At 40.4% G+C, this 16,842-nt stretch overlaps 1 protein-coding gene across 3 annotated transcripts in view; it reads left to right on the top strand.

Annotated features, from left to right (window-relative positions):
• Positions 1-2,330: 2,330 nt before the first annotated feature.
• Positions 2,331-16,842, top strand: part of sh2b3 (SH2B adaptor protein 3) — a 52,818-nt gene continuing 38,306 nt past the window's right edge. For 2 of the 3 annotated variants that reach the window (XM_054611353.1, XM_054611352.1), the window contains exon 1: positions 14,513-14,664. The gene's annotated coding sequence lies outside the window, so the exon portion shown is untranslated. Of the gene's footprint in view, positions 2,643-14,512; positions 14,665-16,842 lie in introns of those variants that run through there. The other variant, XM_054611351.1, reaches the window with a different exon arrangement.

Below are 16,842 nucleotides of genomic sequence, written 5' to 3'. Positions count from 1 at the left end.
ATTTTAATTGATGATAAAGTTGCTATGGCTTTTCTTCTTTCTTCATTATACAGTACTTTATAGAGCCAAGTACAGCATGATGGGTAGTCGTAAAAGAAGTTCTCAGATCTTTAACTTAAGCAATACAACAGCTTTCAAATACTTGGTTACAAGTAAAAGTCCTGCATTTTGAATCTTACTTGAGTAAAATAACTATTAGCTAAATATACTTACTCACTGATAAAGAAGTACTTATTGTGCAAAACAGCCAATTACAGAATAATATTGCTGGATTATGGCTCAAATTATTTTCCAGTGATTGTACACTAAAGAAAACACACTATATTATTATATGATATTCCATGTCGGCCAGTAGAGCCCCATAAAAGCTACAGACTGTTCCTTTAAGTACTGTTTCTTGAGTGAATGTTCTCACATTCCACCTCTGATGATGTGTCCCCCAGGTTCATGCAAGGCATCATGAAACCACACACATTCCTGGCGCTGTTCAGCCCAAGTCTCACCAGGTGGCGCTGTGCAAAAAGCTTTAAACTGCAGCGTTAAATCTTTGAGTTCAAATGAAAAACAATGACTGCTTTACACCTGGCGGGACAAGTGGACCCTCTGGGTGAGATTGACTGTGAGTCTCCAGAGAAGGAAAAATACAATTTCTCATAATTGTTTTATTTCTCTGTAGTAAGCAATAAAAATGTGACGCTGTAGGGTGGTTTGGTGAGTTTTGCAGCAAACAGTGTCGCACCACCTGAGTTTGAGTCGATCCGCGTTTGTTCCAATATATATATAGTTTAAAAAGAGTTTAGGCTACATTACGCATATTGTAGGATATGACGCATTGGAAATAACTAATAAAGTGGAGACAGACCTCCGCATTTTACAGCTAACAAACCAAATGTATCTGAATTCTTGATAGAGACAGTTCGTGCATCTCTCACATACTGTACTGTACCTGACCGCTGAGAGCACGAAACCTCACAAAACGAGGAAGCTACTTCCTGTCTGGAAATTTCAACATAAAAGTAGATGTTAAAATACTGACCACTCAAAAGGAGACTGAAAAGTGTCTCACAGTCATTTTGGAAGCTGTAGTTTGTGGTGCTGAAATGTATTGCATTATAAAGAGGGGTATTTCTCTTATTCGACCTCACTGATACAAATGAGGTGGACATAATAGTAGCAACACCTTGCAGTATAAACATTACAGTCATTTTTCACTTTAGGACTGCATTAGTTTGAGCTAGTTGTACCTAATAAACTGTCAACTGAGTGTGAATATGTGAGATCAAGGACATATTCATTGTTTTACACACTCTTATCATTAGTTTCTTTATTAAAGAATTAAGATAAATAAGATATTTTCCCACAATTTACTCAGACTATTTACAGCCCTCTGTACAGCTGGGATTGCCATCCCACCAAATTTCCCAGATGATTTAATAGATTAGATAGGGATTAGGTTGCCAAAACAAATACGGCCCCAGGAAATCAACCCAAAAAAATAAGGGCAAAGAATGTGCAACTTCTGAGAAAGCCAAATGGTCATTTTTGAGCTTCTCAAGTTGCAGAAGCGTAGGATATTAGCCTTTTCCAAATAAAATGCAACATTTCTAAAATTTCTGTAAAATCATTCTGATTTTATGGGCCCTTCCTCCCACAGTCCAAAGACATGCAGCTTAGGTTAATTGAAGACTCTAAATTGCCCGTAGGTAGGTTGCCAGACTCCAGCTCTCATTGGGTGAAGGCACGGTTCAATGAATGAACTAATAATGTGATGTATAAAAATACACACATAGTGAGTAATTTTACGTTCATGCTTTATTGAGTTTTTCCATTTTATGCTCCACTACATTTTGGAACACGATATTGTACTTTTTACCTCACTACTTATACATATACTTGCAGATAGAGATTATTAATACAAAATACATATCTGAAATTATGATATATTATTATAGGTTAAACTATAGGTTAAAAAATATATAAATATTACACTTTATTCTGAAATGGTCCATTCTGCATAAAGATAACTTTTTATTCTGGTAGGACACTGTACTTTTACATTTTGAATGAAGGCCTTTTTACCCTTCAATAATGTTGTGGTACTGCTAGCTCTACTTTGAGAAAATCCAAATACTTCCTCCGCCAGATGTCGTGTTGCGCAGAGGGCCGGGCCCCCTAGTGGGTCCATCCAGCCTTGGTTACCGGCGCCTGTTGCTTTTGTGGACGCGTGCAAGCGTGCATCTCTTATTTTGAAAAGCCAGAGTCGGAAGCTTTGTCGTGACTTTACTCCGACTCGTCTCGAGCTTGACGCAGCCGGACCAAGGCACATTTTTTTTGACAGCGGAAATGAGGAGTCGCCACTTTTTTTTTTTTTTTACGCGTCAAGACCGTGGCTGAAAGTTGTCTTTCCTCTTTTTTTTTTTTCGTTTGTTGAGGAAGAACTGTCGCGTGCGCTCACTATGAGAGAGAAAGCGACGAACTTTTTAACATGCAGCTTTTCCCCCGACGTCCAGTTTCCTGTTGCTCCTCAACGACGTCGTTTTGAGTTACTTTAGATGCTTCTCAACACATTTCCGTTATGCGAAGTCCAACTTGTTGGTTAGTCGTCGTGCTGCGGTGGGTGCCCATCCGAGATAACGGAGAACGTGAGTATGTTTTGATGACTATCAGCCAGCCTTACCTTCTCCTCTTAGAGTGCCTTTACCATCACATAACTCCTAACCACATGGGGGATAATCCCAAAAAATGACGGACCGCACGAGCAATTTGGACATATTTAGCTTCCGTCCAAAACAGCCTTTTCTTCTTCACTAATAATCCTCGAGAGAAAAAAACAAGGGGTCTCGTTTGAAGTTTAAAGGGCTCTGCGTCTCTCTCTGGAGCTGGCGCAGACTTTTTAGCCCCCCCAAAAAAAATATATGTTTTATTTTACAAGGAAATCGAGTCCTGTCATACCGCCGAGCAGGACTGTGTTTGTTTGAGCTGCATGGCGTCACATCAGCAGGGATAGCTGGCACAAAAGATGCATAAAACACGTGCTGTTTGTAGTTTAGTCGCATTAGTAGTTTACGTGTTTCTGTGACAGTTTACGACATTATTTTGCGCAAAAGTATAAGCGATGGTCTCCATGGTGATGTCGCTGTGCAGCCTATTGTGATACATTTCGATAAGTCGTACACTTAGAAAGGACACCCAGCTGTCGTCCATTTCTATCAATAAATGAACCAACTCGTTGATGTAGCGTGCCCTTGTAATATGAACTTCATTGTTGTTTGCGGCAGACGTCATTGTGTGTTGCTTGAGCGTGAGCGTGCGCGTGCTCAGGTCAGTGGTCACCCCTCATGACTGCAGGATGGAGAACAGGAAGAAGTGGGGAGCACTGACTCGGTTTCACAATCCAGTTTTGTCTAGCAGTAAATTAACGCAGTCATTTCTCTGTGTGTGTGTGTGTGTGTGTGTGTGTGTGTGTGTGTGTGTGTGTGTGTGTGTGTGTGTGGTAGGAGATGCACTTCTATTCATAACTCCTGTGTTTGTGTGGATAAAGACAGATTTGTGTAAAGGATGATGTTCCTTCAAAGTAAAAAAAATTCTCTCTGTTTGCTAAGATATTCTGATGCAACAGGTGTGAAGTTGTTGTGGTTTTCTCTGAACAAAATAGTAGTAGTACGAACACTGAATATTGATAAAATCTTAAAATCCTTTTCAAAGTATTGTACTTAAATACACATTTAAGGTACTCAGCTTACACTATTTCCAGTTTATGTCACTTTATATTTCCACCCCACAACATTTCAGAGGGGTAATGGTGTACTTTTTACTGCACAACATTTTATAACGTTGTTTAAATCAGCCCCACCTTGACCACCTACAACAATAGAATTCTGCTCAAACGTTAATGCATCAATAATAATAATAATGATGATAATAATAATATAACTCTTTTAAAAGTTACAAAGTACTCACAATGAGGATTAGCATAGTATATTTAGCTGATGATACTTATTTACTTTTACTTAAGTTTCGGCTGCTGGACTTGTAAAAACGTGTTTTTACCCCAGCTGTATCACTACTTTTACTTACGGAAATCTGGGTACCACTTCCACCAATGCCTTTATATCACTATGTCCATACACAATGTCTCCCAAAGGTCAAAATGATACTTAGGGAGGGCTTCCTCCATCTGCCAGCTTGTTTCCATTACAATAATACAACTGGCCTCAGTTGAACTCACAGAGAGTCAGAGCATTGACAAATATAATAAATCTGATGTTACATGGCTAACCGTTGGGTGTGCTTACAGTGTTGTACTGTTTATTTGACTGTTCTCTTTGAACAAACAAGAGCGGATATTAATATACATGCTGTTTCTTGAGATTTTTTTTTTAGTGATAGACGGCAAACACAATGACCCCAAGCTCAATTCATGAACCACTGTCATTGTTAAAATGTGTCAAAATATATTTGGCCAGCCAGTTATTAGACTTCGGTGGGCCATGCATATTGTGATATAGTACAATATTTAAAAAAAAATTAAAAAAAATTGACACACTGTTGAGTGATAAAATAATGTTTAAGGACTGTCTGTTCTATGGCTAACCCTGCAAATTAAGAACCTGACAAATATAGGTCCAATATTACCACCAAGCAGCGCTTCTCATTGGTTCGACATTACCCACAATAGCCTGTATCATATTACCAGGCCATCTTTCTTCTATGTCATCTATGATGTATGAAAACACATTTGCAGAGTAAATATTTATACTTGCAGTAATTCCAGAACCTGCTGAGTTCTACATTCTTTGTTGATTCAGTCATTTTAATGTGACAGTTATCACACCTTGAGTCAGTGAAGCACAAGAAACATGCCCCTGGGGAGGGGAAGTATCGCCAGCTAGACTGTACATAATATTTTCCATGGCAGACGGGCTGAAAGTCTGTCAACCACACAAAAGGTTGACTATAATTAAAGGATCAGAGCCGTTCCACATCACTAATTGGCGTTTACAGTTGCAAATGTTTCTGATGAATTTCAGAAAAAAAGTGTTTTTCTTAACACTGTTTACTTCCCTACAGACTTCCTTGATTCTGGACAGTTGGATGTTTTGGGGCTGTCTTCACTTCTCTTTTGCTCTGTTTGGTATGGACAAGAGAAGTTCTGTTGTGGCCCCGCTAACAGAAATACATTTATAGAGTAAAACCTAATAATGTAATGACTGCAACCACACAATATTGATTGAAATAACTTGTAGGTCTGATGACCACGTGAATAGAAATTCCGGCTTTACACTTTGAGCATTGAAAAATCTTGGACTCTCCCCCGAGGGGAAGGTGCCGCATGCTCAGCATGACTATAATGAGATTTTCTGCGACATGACATGATTACTTGGTCGGGGATTTTGTCCACCACAACACGATATTGTCTAGGTTTCTTTCTTTGAAAGAGAAAAAACTAGCTTCTAGGAAATCGGAGATTCTTGAAGTGATACGATGAGATGATATTGGACGCCAGCTCTTGTAATCTTCACTCATGGGTTCTAAGAAATCCACCGAGACCACGAGAGAGGTCTGACCCCACTGCGGCCCTGTGGGGGGAGGAGAGGAGTAAATGGGAAGGAGAAAGAGAGGGAAAAGAGGAAGAGGGGAACCGTGGGAGATAAATTGGCTGACGGACAGGAGTAGGAATCTAGTAAGTAGAATTACGGAGAAAGAAGGAAGACACAAGTTAGGCTAGTAAATGGAAGAATAAGAAAGCCCTTTTCTGGTGTCAATACAGGCCTTCAACAACTTAGCTGTGTGTGTGTGTGTGTGTGTGTGTGTGTGTGTGTGTGTGTGTGTGTGTGTGTGTGTGTGTGTGTGGTGTGTGAGTGTGAGTGATTTGACTCACTTGGCCACCCAAACAGCTCAGCTTAAATATCTCAGCGTTACTTGTGGACCACAAACACACGCACACAAAATGCATACAGTAGTAGGGATAAGTTCTTGCGTGTGTGTATGCATTTGTGCAAGCGTAGTCATGCGCGCCTGTGTGTTTTTTTTTTTTTTTTTTTTTTTTTTTTTTTTTTTTTTTTTCCATAGCAGCAATAATTAGAGACTGTGTGTGTGTGTGTGTGTGTGTGTTTGCCTGTGTTTACCCCCAATGCTCCCCAGTTCTTGTTGTTGGAAGAATGTTGATTATAGGCCAGATTTAGCTGCAGCAGAACGGGGATGTAGCTCAAAACATGTGTGCTTTTAGGCTCTGCAGTTTGTGTGTGTGTGTGTGTGTGTGTGTGTGTGTGTGTGTGTGTGTGTGTGTGTGTGCGTGTGTGTGTGTGTGCAGAGTGAGGACATAGGATGGGGTCAAGAGTTTGTCTTTTGTCAAGCTTAAGAAAAGAATCACACCAGGAATGTTCGCCTTTTTTTAGTCATGAGAAGTTTCAAGAGTGCATACAACAATTAGTCGATTAATGTGTTTGCCAACGGCAACTATGTTGATAAAAGATTCGGAGTTTCAGTCATTTTTCAAGCAAAAATTCATAAATCTTCTCTGGTTTCAGCTTCTCAAATATGAGGATGTGTTGCAATTCTGTGTCAAATGTGACAGTAAATTAAAAACAATTTGCTCTTGGACCCAAGCTCACTGAAAGCAGCACTGTGGGCTTTGAGGAACAGTTTTTTCATATTTAAAAAAACAATGATTAAATTGAGAAATCAATCAGCAGACCGATAGATACTAATCGTTAGATGCAGCCCTACAGTACATATACTTTAATAGCTCTTTTTGTGTTTGTTCCTCTGTGTCTCTCATGTCCAAGTTGAAGTGAAAGAAGGAACTCATTCTCATACAAAACACACCATTCTCATCATGTCACACAAGTGTATTCACATCACAAGCACAGAGTTTGCTATCACTGCAGAGATTAAAACAGTATTCTCAGATGGTGTTTTCTGTTTCAGAAAGTGGGGAAACTGTAACCCAATGTGGAAAAGTTTGTTACTCCGGTTTTAACCTTCCAAGAAGTCAGACGCCTGCAGATGATCCACAGCCGATGTGAAGGAGTTAGTTACCTCACAGCCCACACACACACACACACACACACACACACACACACACACACACACACACACACACACCACACTACTATTCGGCGTCTTCACAATTCACAATGAATCAGAAACACATCTCGAGCTGGGATGACTCATTCATAAAGTGCCTGTGGATTTCAGCCAGAGATTTCTGTCGTGCTCTCCCCGCCTGGAACATTTGAGTGCCTGAATGCTTGAATTGGCTGAACTGTATTGATTTGTCTCAGCCGAGTTGTGAATGATGGATTGTTGTTTTTCAGCCTTTTTCAGAAACCGAGCCTGTGTTTAAGGGTTCCAGTAAGATGTTGAGGTCAGCTTTTGGTGGCTTTGTAGCCGAGAAAAACACTTCAACTGTTTGGTTATTCAGTGTATGAGTATTTAACGTTCTGTAGTACGTGCAGTCAGTCAGTGTTTTTTTTTTTTTTTTTTTTTTTTTTATTTAAGCCAGGGCTCAACGTGTGTGTGCAGGAAAAAGTTTCTGTGCATGGATCTGTTTTTTCTTCATTTTTAACAGTGTGCACCCTATATAGTGAATGATAAGATTTATGCAATGCACCTCCATGCAGGTTAATGCGTATGCATGCATATTTTAAACAACATTCAGATTCAGGTTTGGCTAGCAGAAGTGATAATGGACTTGCAGATTTATTTTCGATATCAGATTTTGTGCCTTCTTTTGGGGGGTTTGGAGCTATTTGTCAAACAGCGTGACACATTTGAAGATGGCACCTTGTTTTCTGCAAAAAAATTGTGATGGATATATTCTCTGTTTTCTAAAAAACCAAAGAATAGAGAAAGTTATCTTTGGACTAATCCATTAATCTTTCAACCCAGCCTCATTGAGCAATAGGGCTGTCCATAATCTATGACTCAAACATTATAATCACTTAGGTTGGGCAATACTTCTGTCATAATCAGACATATCTGTTATATAATTATGTTGTGAAATCTCCCTCTCAAAATATATCTTAACATCTAAGTTAAGGGTTCACATCACTCATACCGTGATAAATAATTTTACGCTGATAAACCACTTCCCCCATTTAGATCAACAAAGGTTTAACTTTTAAGTTGTAACTCTGAAAACTTCAGTTAATATCACATCACTATTGGTCACTGTGTGATTATCACCGTATGAATTTTTGCCCATGTCGACCATGGCCCTCAGCCCCCGAGCATCTAGAGCATTTAGAAATGTTAGCAGTACATAATGAATCGACAAAACACAGGAAGACTAAAAAAGCATTCAATGATGGTGGTTGTCTGGGAGTCCTGTTGGTCATTCCTGACCTCGTTCCCTTTAGTCTCCCCTACTCACACATCAAATCTATCCAAGCAGCAGAAGCCAAAAACTAACTTCCCTCTTTTCATTTAGTCTCTGGGAGCCCTATATTTTAGGATTTCCTTGACATGCCAGCGTTCGTCTTTGCAGTCTAATGATAGACTGCAGACTGTGCAGAGACGTTTTGTATTAGTCATCAGTAGGAGGCCAGACAACTGGAAGGATGCCTGTTAGTGAGAAATGTTACTAACAGACACACAATTTATCATTTATACTGTTTTTGTTTTAAGATAAACTCCAGATTTGACTTCTGTTGCAAAAGTGATAGAGAAAGTGGTCTTGATACTCTAGTTGGTTTCCTACTTTTGATCCTTACTATTTGCTAGTTTCCTTTTTATTATCACAGCCTTTTTAGTTTTTGTTCCTTTCCCAACCTGCCTCCCTCTCTCCGTTCCCAGGCCGCAGGAAATGACCAGAGAGCGACCAGGCTTTATTTCTGTGCGTCTCAAGAATAGCAGCATTGTGTTGTGTTGGAGTCTGCATTGTTGTGGGAAAGTGGAGAGAATTCTCTAACCAAAACAAAAACCTGTGTACCCGGTGGTATTTTGCTTAGAGACATATGCAATACAAAAGATAAGCCTTCACTCGTTCACAGCTGTTACTGTTACTGACTCTCTTTTTCTTTTAATAATTATGAAAGAAAGCAGTTTCAAGATGGTGACTGTTGAAAACCAAATAGTGATTCTAAATTGAATGTGATTTAGAAAAATGTTGACGTTTCCAAATGCTAAATAAGAGTGTCTGCGGGTATATCAGTATTTATCAACATAAAATATTTATTGCTGATTTAATGCCAGAATGCCAGCTTTTGTTTAGGCTTTACTCAAATAAAAAAAAATAAAAAAAACCTTGTCTTTGTCATACCTACTGTATGAATTTAGAACCAAAAACATTTTTATGCGTTTGCTGATAGTTTATATTTGAAATAGACTCTGGTTGTCAAGTAGCTGCAGGCTCCCCTCCCTCTTTGTTCTACCCCGAATCAGCTGATGCTCTCCCCAGGCTATGGGAAGTTAAGGCCGAGGGTTATCTCATGTTTCGGCACTACTTCCTCCTTTACAATATGTTCTTCAATTATGTAAGCTGTGCGCGTCTCGCTTTCTGCTCTGTTCATTATCAAAGCCCTTTCACATCTCACTTCACACAAACAGGAACACTGAGACTCGACCGACCCGATGCCTGCAACTGCAGGTCTTTGTTTCATGTCGGCCTTCTGCTTTAATGTAGCTGATCAATCGGGCAACAAATAAATAAATGAAAGCATTTTTTAGCTGCATGTAGATGTTGTCGGGGGGGTGCACACAGCAGCTTGTTGCACTCCAGTATAAAACATGAAGTGATGTAGATGATAAAAGGTCACATGGTGTCAGCTCACCTGTGTGTTGGCTCACAGTTTACATTTTATAAGCGCAAGTATAGTTTAGAATAAAGTTACTGCAGTGCTTTATTTTGTTTTGGAAGATGAATTGATTATTGCGATGGATCACCTCGATCCCTCATTAGCTACCTTTTGGCACTGCAAACCAATTGTATTGTGCCGCTTTCTACCATCGCATTATCGGGTTTGAGAGACCGTCGCTGCTGCTGAGAACTAGCGTACTTGTGCATTGCATGGATATATTTCACGAAAACCCAACTCTGCTCATGACTTGGAATAAAAAAAAAGTCCCATCTGACGGAATCGGAAGCCTTTTTTATACAGAATAATCCTGGTCTTCATCTATCAGAAGAGGCATTACTGTGTCCATTCTCGTAACCTACATGGCTACAGACTGTTTATCATCTGTGTTTAAAACACTGGTGGGTCTGTTTCCCTTCCAGTCGGTTTTATCTCATCTCTCCTTCGGTATGATACGTATTACTCACAGATGAATTACAGTCCCATAATATTACACATAACTGCTGTTGTACTGTGATATTCTGGTACTTTTCCCCCCCACTCTAATGTAAGAGTGTACTCTGGTATGCTGGTGTGCTGTGTGTGTGTGTGTGTGTGTGTGTGTGTGTGTGTGTGTGTGTGTGTGTGTGTGTCGTGTCTGTGCATGTGTGCGCTGGTCGCTGCTTGCCAGGGCAGGGCTTCCTGTCGCTGTGATTGCTGCCCAGAGCAGAGCAGAGATCCGTCTTTAGCTTTGCCACCTGGACCCGACGCCATGGCCTCTCCTCTCTCTCTCCCCTGCTCTGTTTTTCCTCACTTCCTGCCTGCCTTCTCATTATGCCCTCATCTCTCTTTCTGTCTATCCATGTGACCCTTGTTTCTCTGTCTCCTTCCTTTTCATGTTTTGACTCCCTCACTACTTACAGCCGCCTCCTCCTCCTCCTCCTCCTCCACCTCCTCTCTCTTCTTTTAATAAGCCCCTAACTCCGGCTCTCACACACTCACTTACTCTCTCCCCGCTCTGTAACTGTATCCCCAGCTCTGTGATTCATTCACTGATTCAGAGAATGAGAATGAAAATTCAAAGGTGGTAACGAAATCTGTTTTTCATTCCGGACCTTGTGATGCACATGTTGCCACATTTTCTTTCCAATTTATTTATTTTTCTCCCACTCAAGTTTTACTGGAAAACCGGAGTGTTTGATGTCTCAGAGAGCCTTGATGCCATGCAGACTAATTTGGTTGTAAGCAATAGATTGGATCCGGCTGATCTCGGTAATAAGGCCAAGGCTATATAAAGGTCAGAAGGATGTGGCTTGCTGTAAATTGCATTTTATATAATGGGAATGACAATTAGGAGCACATCCTATTTTTGAACGACCAAACGCTGCATGGAGTTGTACATCTGCACACATTCTCAGACGAGTTAGTCACACACACACCTCTTTGTGTGCGTTTGAAAAATAAGATGCATATGCATGTTTAAGTATGACTACTAAAACATGGAGGTAGATGTCATGCATAGTTTTCTGCAAGTGAGGCTTTTTAAGACTTGAGGTTGGGTTTATTGCTCGCGGCTATCTTAGTTGTTGAAGTCAGAAAATCCACATTTGAGCACACTGAAGGGGGGGGGGGGTGAAGGATGGCAGTAGAGCAGCAACTAATGACTATTTCCAGTGTTGATTAATCCGACAATTATTTTGTATTTGTTAATCAATTCATCTTTGTGTCAATAAAACATCACATTACAGGGAAAAATAATCATCAAATATCCCGGTGCCTGATGTGACATCTTTATATTTATTTTAAAAAGGACTTTACTCCGACTACAGCAGCAACATATACCCACGTGATGAAAGCGATTGTTTAACAAATCAGGATTACCGCGTTAAGTTGCATTTTAAAGTGAGTAAATAAAGGGCTGTATCTCATACCTTTTTTGTTATTCATTAATCTACAGATTATCTTAAGTAACCATCAGAATATTATGAAAAATGGTCTAACGGTGTAAAACCCAAAGAGATTAAGTGTACTGTGATGTTAAACGAGAAAAGGAGGTAAAAAAAATCAAATTTGAGAAGCTATCTACATCAAATGTTTGGCATTCTAACTAATGAAATGATTTTATGATTGGTAATCAACAAAGCTGTTGATAATCAAAATAGCTGCTGATAAACACGCACTCAAATATTCCCCTACAGCGTGTGTTATTTGAGTGTGTGTTTAAGGCCATAATACGTTTCAAAATCCTACAGGCGCACGTTGCAAGAAAATAATTAAGCTATAAAAAGCTAATAAGCTGGTGAAAATGATTTAAACTTTGAATTTGAATTTTTGGGGGACTTTTTCATTGATATCCACCTGATCTGAGAGTTCCTTTACAACCAGTGATCATTAGAAATTCTGCATCTTAAACCATTTGTACACCGACTTCAGCAATGTAGCAATGGCCGTCGCCCCCCTGCTATGAATACATGCGTGCGTGCGTTACTGTGTGTGCACGCATGTCCATTGCATCAAACGAGAGCTGCTCCCAGCTGGGGACAACAGGGAACACACAGTGGTGTGTGAGAGCTGATATCAAACTCTTGAGATATAAATAGGACCTCTCTACAACAAGGCTTCCACCAGCAGCACTGATAATTCTCTGTGTGTTGTGTAAGCCTCAGTCAGTGTGTGTCTTTGGTGATTTTTATTTGCACGGAAACAAATGCCATCGCTCTTATTTATCTTTATTTTTTAGTTTGTGTTGGTCTGAGGCGCACGCTCTGCAGTGTGTGTGTGTGTGTGTATTTCAAAAAGACAGTGCTGGTTTCAAGAAAATAGCATCTTGGCTCTGCTCCCAATAGGCCAAAGCCAGGATGCTGTTTACTGGCCACCACAGGATTACTGCTAGCTCCTCCATTTGTGGCATCTAGAGGGAACGGCATACCACCGCACCGCACGTTCAATCCCCAACTGTGTCCGGAGGTTGATCTAAGGTTGAGTTAAAAATCAACTCAGTGAGCTGACTCAAGTCATGAGGTTACTCGCGCTGACAAGATCAATTCATGTGTGTCTTTTGTGCATCCTGTTTCCTTCCTGCTTGATTTAAAATCAGCTCTAGGCAGTCCCCAGTAAACAAAAAAGAAGAAGTTTAATTCCACATCTGGTGTCGGGAGCAACAAAGTGTTAAAGGACGTGAGGAACTGTGCTACACAATTTAGTTTTTTTGTATCCTGATAGTGTTTGTTTATTAAAAAAAATGAGGTCTTAACATGAACTCTTTAAACAATTTGGATCAGAATCTTACCTTTTTGACTAACATTTTGATGCTGCAGAGGAGGCAACCTCCCTAACATTCTCAGTGCATCAGGGAAATTATAATAAATATTGATTAATCATCTGGTTAGTTTCTCAAATAATTGTTAAGAAAATCTACATCACAGATCCCCAAAGTTGCTTTTTTGTCCAACCAACATGAATATATATATATAATTTTCAATGATGGCAAACATAGAAAAGCACCAACTCCTCACATTTGAAAAGCTGGAAGAAGAGAGCGTTTGGAATTGTTGCTTGAAAAACTAGTTACTGATAAATAATCTGTTTTATTGACCAACCAATTGATCAACAATTGTTCCCATGTGGTAGAACCCGTGTCAGAGGTGCAGATAAGGAGATAGTACTACGTCTTACTAAAGGTCAGCTGTCACAAGCTGCTGTCCTGGCGGGCTATTTTTTTCTAGCACCTGCTTGACTCGTGCTTCTCTCTAACAAAAGCAGATTACTTCTAAGTGTTTTAGATGTCACTGTCATTTAGCTTTTGCTGCAGAGCACATGAGACAAAGATAGGAATCTGTGTGCCAGTTTTTGTGTGTGTGTGTGTGTGTGTCACAGTGAAGAATGTAGTCATTGAGAAGGAGGATGGGGGAGTGAAGAGGAAGGTGAGAAAGGAACAAGGGAATGCAAGAACTTTGACTCTATTGTGCAGGAATGTTTTCAATTTGCAACTAAGTGTGTTTGAATTGGCCTATTTTTGTCAGTCATCCCCCTGCTGAACGCTGTCTAGCAAAACAATAATACGATAACAAAGCGGCAAGTTGAGGTTGGAGTTCCTGGATATGAACAAAGAAAGGAGGCGCACAACTGTATTGGTCTTTTTTGTTTCCCCTAACAACGTGAACGACAAGGTATACGTAAAAGGAAGCACGAAACCAAACACATCTGGAGATCCTCATAGCGGAGGACAGGGGGGATGAAAAGAAAGGGAAAACCATGGGAACGGAGACGGCCGAGCCCCCAAGAGGGATACGGCGAGAGGAAATGTGTGTGTGCATGATCTGTACTCAGTCAGTCAGTGCTGAGTCATCGCTGGGCTGGCCGGGCAGATAGAAACAGGCGTCTGGGGGGGCCAGCTGCAAGGGGCATGAGGGGCATGCACTGAGCATGCTCCGAAAAGTACAGGAAGGGAATCGGTTGTTGTGACAGGACACATCCAGGAACTTTAGTGACGCAATGTTTCACGGTGCCAAGTCTGCACTGACGCACGTGTCCCCCTGGTATGTTTGATCATGTAATGAAAAAAACAAAACCGTGCAAGGCTTGTTGCGTGACAAGAGCTCAAGAATTCACAACTGCTCTTCACTGAATGTCGTCGTTTAGGACACCGAGAAGGAGAGAGATGGTAGCGGTGCGATAAGGAGACATGTTGCTCCATGTTTGGCCCGACCACAACGAGCCCGCCCCCCCACGTTCTATTTCTTGTGGTTTTCTGTGATCTGTTGGACCAAAGTCTTTGACACCCCCACCCCGCACACTCCCACGCATACAAACGTACACACGCTTGTAGGCACGCATACTTCCTGTATTTAGTAAAGACCCTTCTGTGCTGCACTGGAAGAAGATGGTATGTACATATGTAACATGTTGTTCTTTGAGAATCATAAATTCTTGTTTCTTCTACTGCTGCTGTTAAAAAACTGTTGCTCATTTAGGGGAAACATGGGTAAAAGCAGCTCTATGGAAACGGCCTTCATTTCTCATATAATGCACGATGCGATATTTTAAAACGACATCCTCAGCTTCGTTACACGGACGTTAGGCGTTTCAGTGTGAGAAATTCTACAATCATTTATTCAACTGCAAAATCCTATCATGGACAAAATTATTTCCAAAAACCTGTTGATAAAACTTAATTTAGGAATGTATAAAGGTCATTGTTGTGTTACATGACAGCCTTTTGAACATCCTGCAACTCTGTGGCTGATTACACAATATTGTATCATCCCTGGGCTGTCTGCATAAACCAAGACGCTCCGCTGTTGCATCAGCTAAGGCCTGTTGTGGTTCTCTGAAAATGTGTCCCCTTCCTCCTACTAATCATCTGTAACTATGGGTTGAGCGTACTCGGGGTCAGCGAGGAAAACACACGATGAAGGGCAGGGGTTGGGCTCCCATCTATCTTACTGAATACTCAGGAATGCAACCCTGTTTCCTCTTTTCTGAGGAACTATGTGGTGAACTCCAAAAACACTGCCTGATTTCTCTCTAATTAAAAAAAAAAAAGTAGCAGTGCGTTAACTATGGATAGGTAAAGGCCTATGCACTACTGTTGAATAGTTGTTGACTTCTTTCTGTGCAGAACAGTGATGGCAAAGTGGTGCTTTGACACTGAAATTAGGATGTTTTTATGTGGCCATTGAGGGATTTATGTCCAATATTATAATGAGCAAAACCTATATGTGTTTACAAAGGAAGGAAAGCCTACTGAGATGAAGCTACTCAGCATACAGTGTGTCAGTATGCAGCAACAGAAGCAGAGAAGTGAAACAAAGCTCAGAACAGAGAATAAGAAGTAGCGCAAGTGGTCCAAGGCCGCCCAAGCACCACCACCACCTCATGTATGCAAAGAAAAATAGAACAATAGATTCTCATTATATAATCGCAGCGACCATGCGTTGATTCCTTGAGGCCAGGATCTTTGTTGCATGTCATCCCGCCTCCCCTCTCTCCCTGTCATTTCCTCTGCTCTCAAAGAAATGTCAGAAGTGGCTAAAAAATGCAGCAGAGAGAAAAAAAAAAAGTCAGCACGCATTAATACCGAAATACCAATTGGATAGAGACAAATTCAAAATGATCATCAAAAACCATTCGTAAGCAGTCATTTAACCTTAACAACATCTAATGCACAGGGCTCACTGGGGTTCCAGGTCTATTTTCATATTTCTAAACAAGCAGATTTAGGAGAAATTACCTCATCAGTATAGATTATTGTTTCAAATCAGGCTGTTACAATGATCTTAATCCATGTCATAAGCTTTTTATCAGAGTCACTGCTCTATAGGGATAAAAAAAAAGCAACGATTTAAGCGATTACAGTCCATGTTTTGACCCTGACATGGCTTCAAGGCTTCAAAAAAAGAAATAAAGCAGAAGGAACACACAAACGCACGGATGGCCAAGTGTGGTTGATTGAGAAATTTTCTGACCGTACTTCCTCAAGTCGGGGCTTCATTCAGAGTCTGTCCAAATGACTTAATGCTGTTTTCATTCATTTCAAATGGTTCAGTCTCTGCCATCCATATCGGTTCAATTTGGGAGTGATTTTGTCATTTTTATTGACTCCACTTCTCTCTCCTCATTATCTTTTTTTCTCTCAAAGACTTTTCCTGGTTCTCCTTAAAAATATGCACTTACTGTGTTTTTGCTCTTGATTCAGTTGACTGTTTTTTCCACAAATTGAATGGTTACCAATTGTCCTTTGAGTGAACTGCGACCGTCCTTATCTATTAAGACACTCTATGACTGGTTGATTGCCAGAGATTCTTTGCAGGCCCATGTAATCCAATTTTGGCTGTTTAAGATTGAGCACAGATAAAATCAGACTTTTGGCTGTCCTTCCTCAGTGTTTGAACTATTTCAAACTTTCTAGTAGTTCAAAGAAATGCTCAGCCTGTTTAGACAATGCTCCAGTTCGTGCACAACACTCCACATTATCTTGATTTGCCTCTAATTACATTTCCATATCTCTCCTTTGTTTGTCCCTAAATCATCTTTTTTCTGCTTCTTTGCTAAACCGTCCATC

This window comes from Anoplopoma fimbria, chromosome 13 (genome assembly GCF_027596085.1).
Source record: "Anoplopoma fimbria isolate UVic2021 breed Golden Eagle Sablefish chromosome 13, Afim_UVic_2022, whole genome shotgun sequence".
NCBI classification, from domain to species: domain Eukaryota; kingdom Metazoa; phylum Chordata; class Actinopteri; order Perciformes; family Anoplopomatidae; genus Anoplopoma; species Anoplopoma fimbria.
The sequence above is the reverse complement of the archived record's forward strand: the minus strand, read 5'-3'. Positions and strand labels throughout refer to the sequence as shown.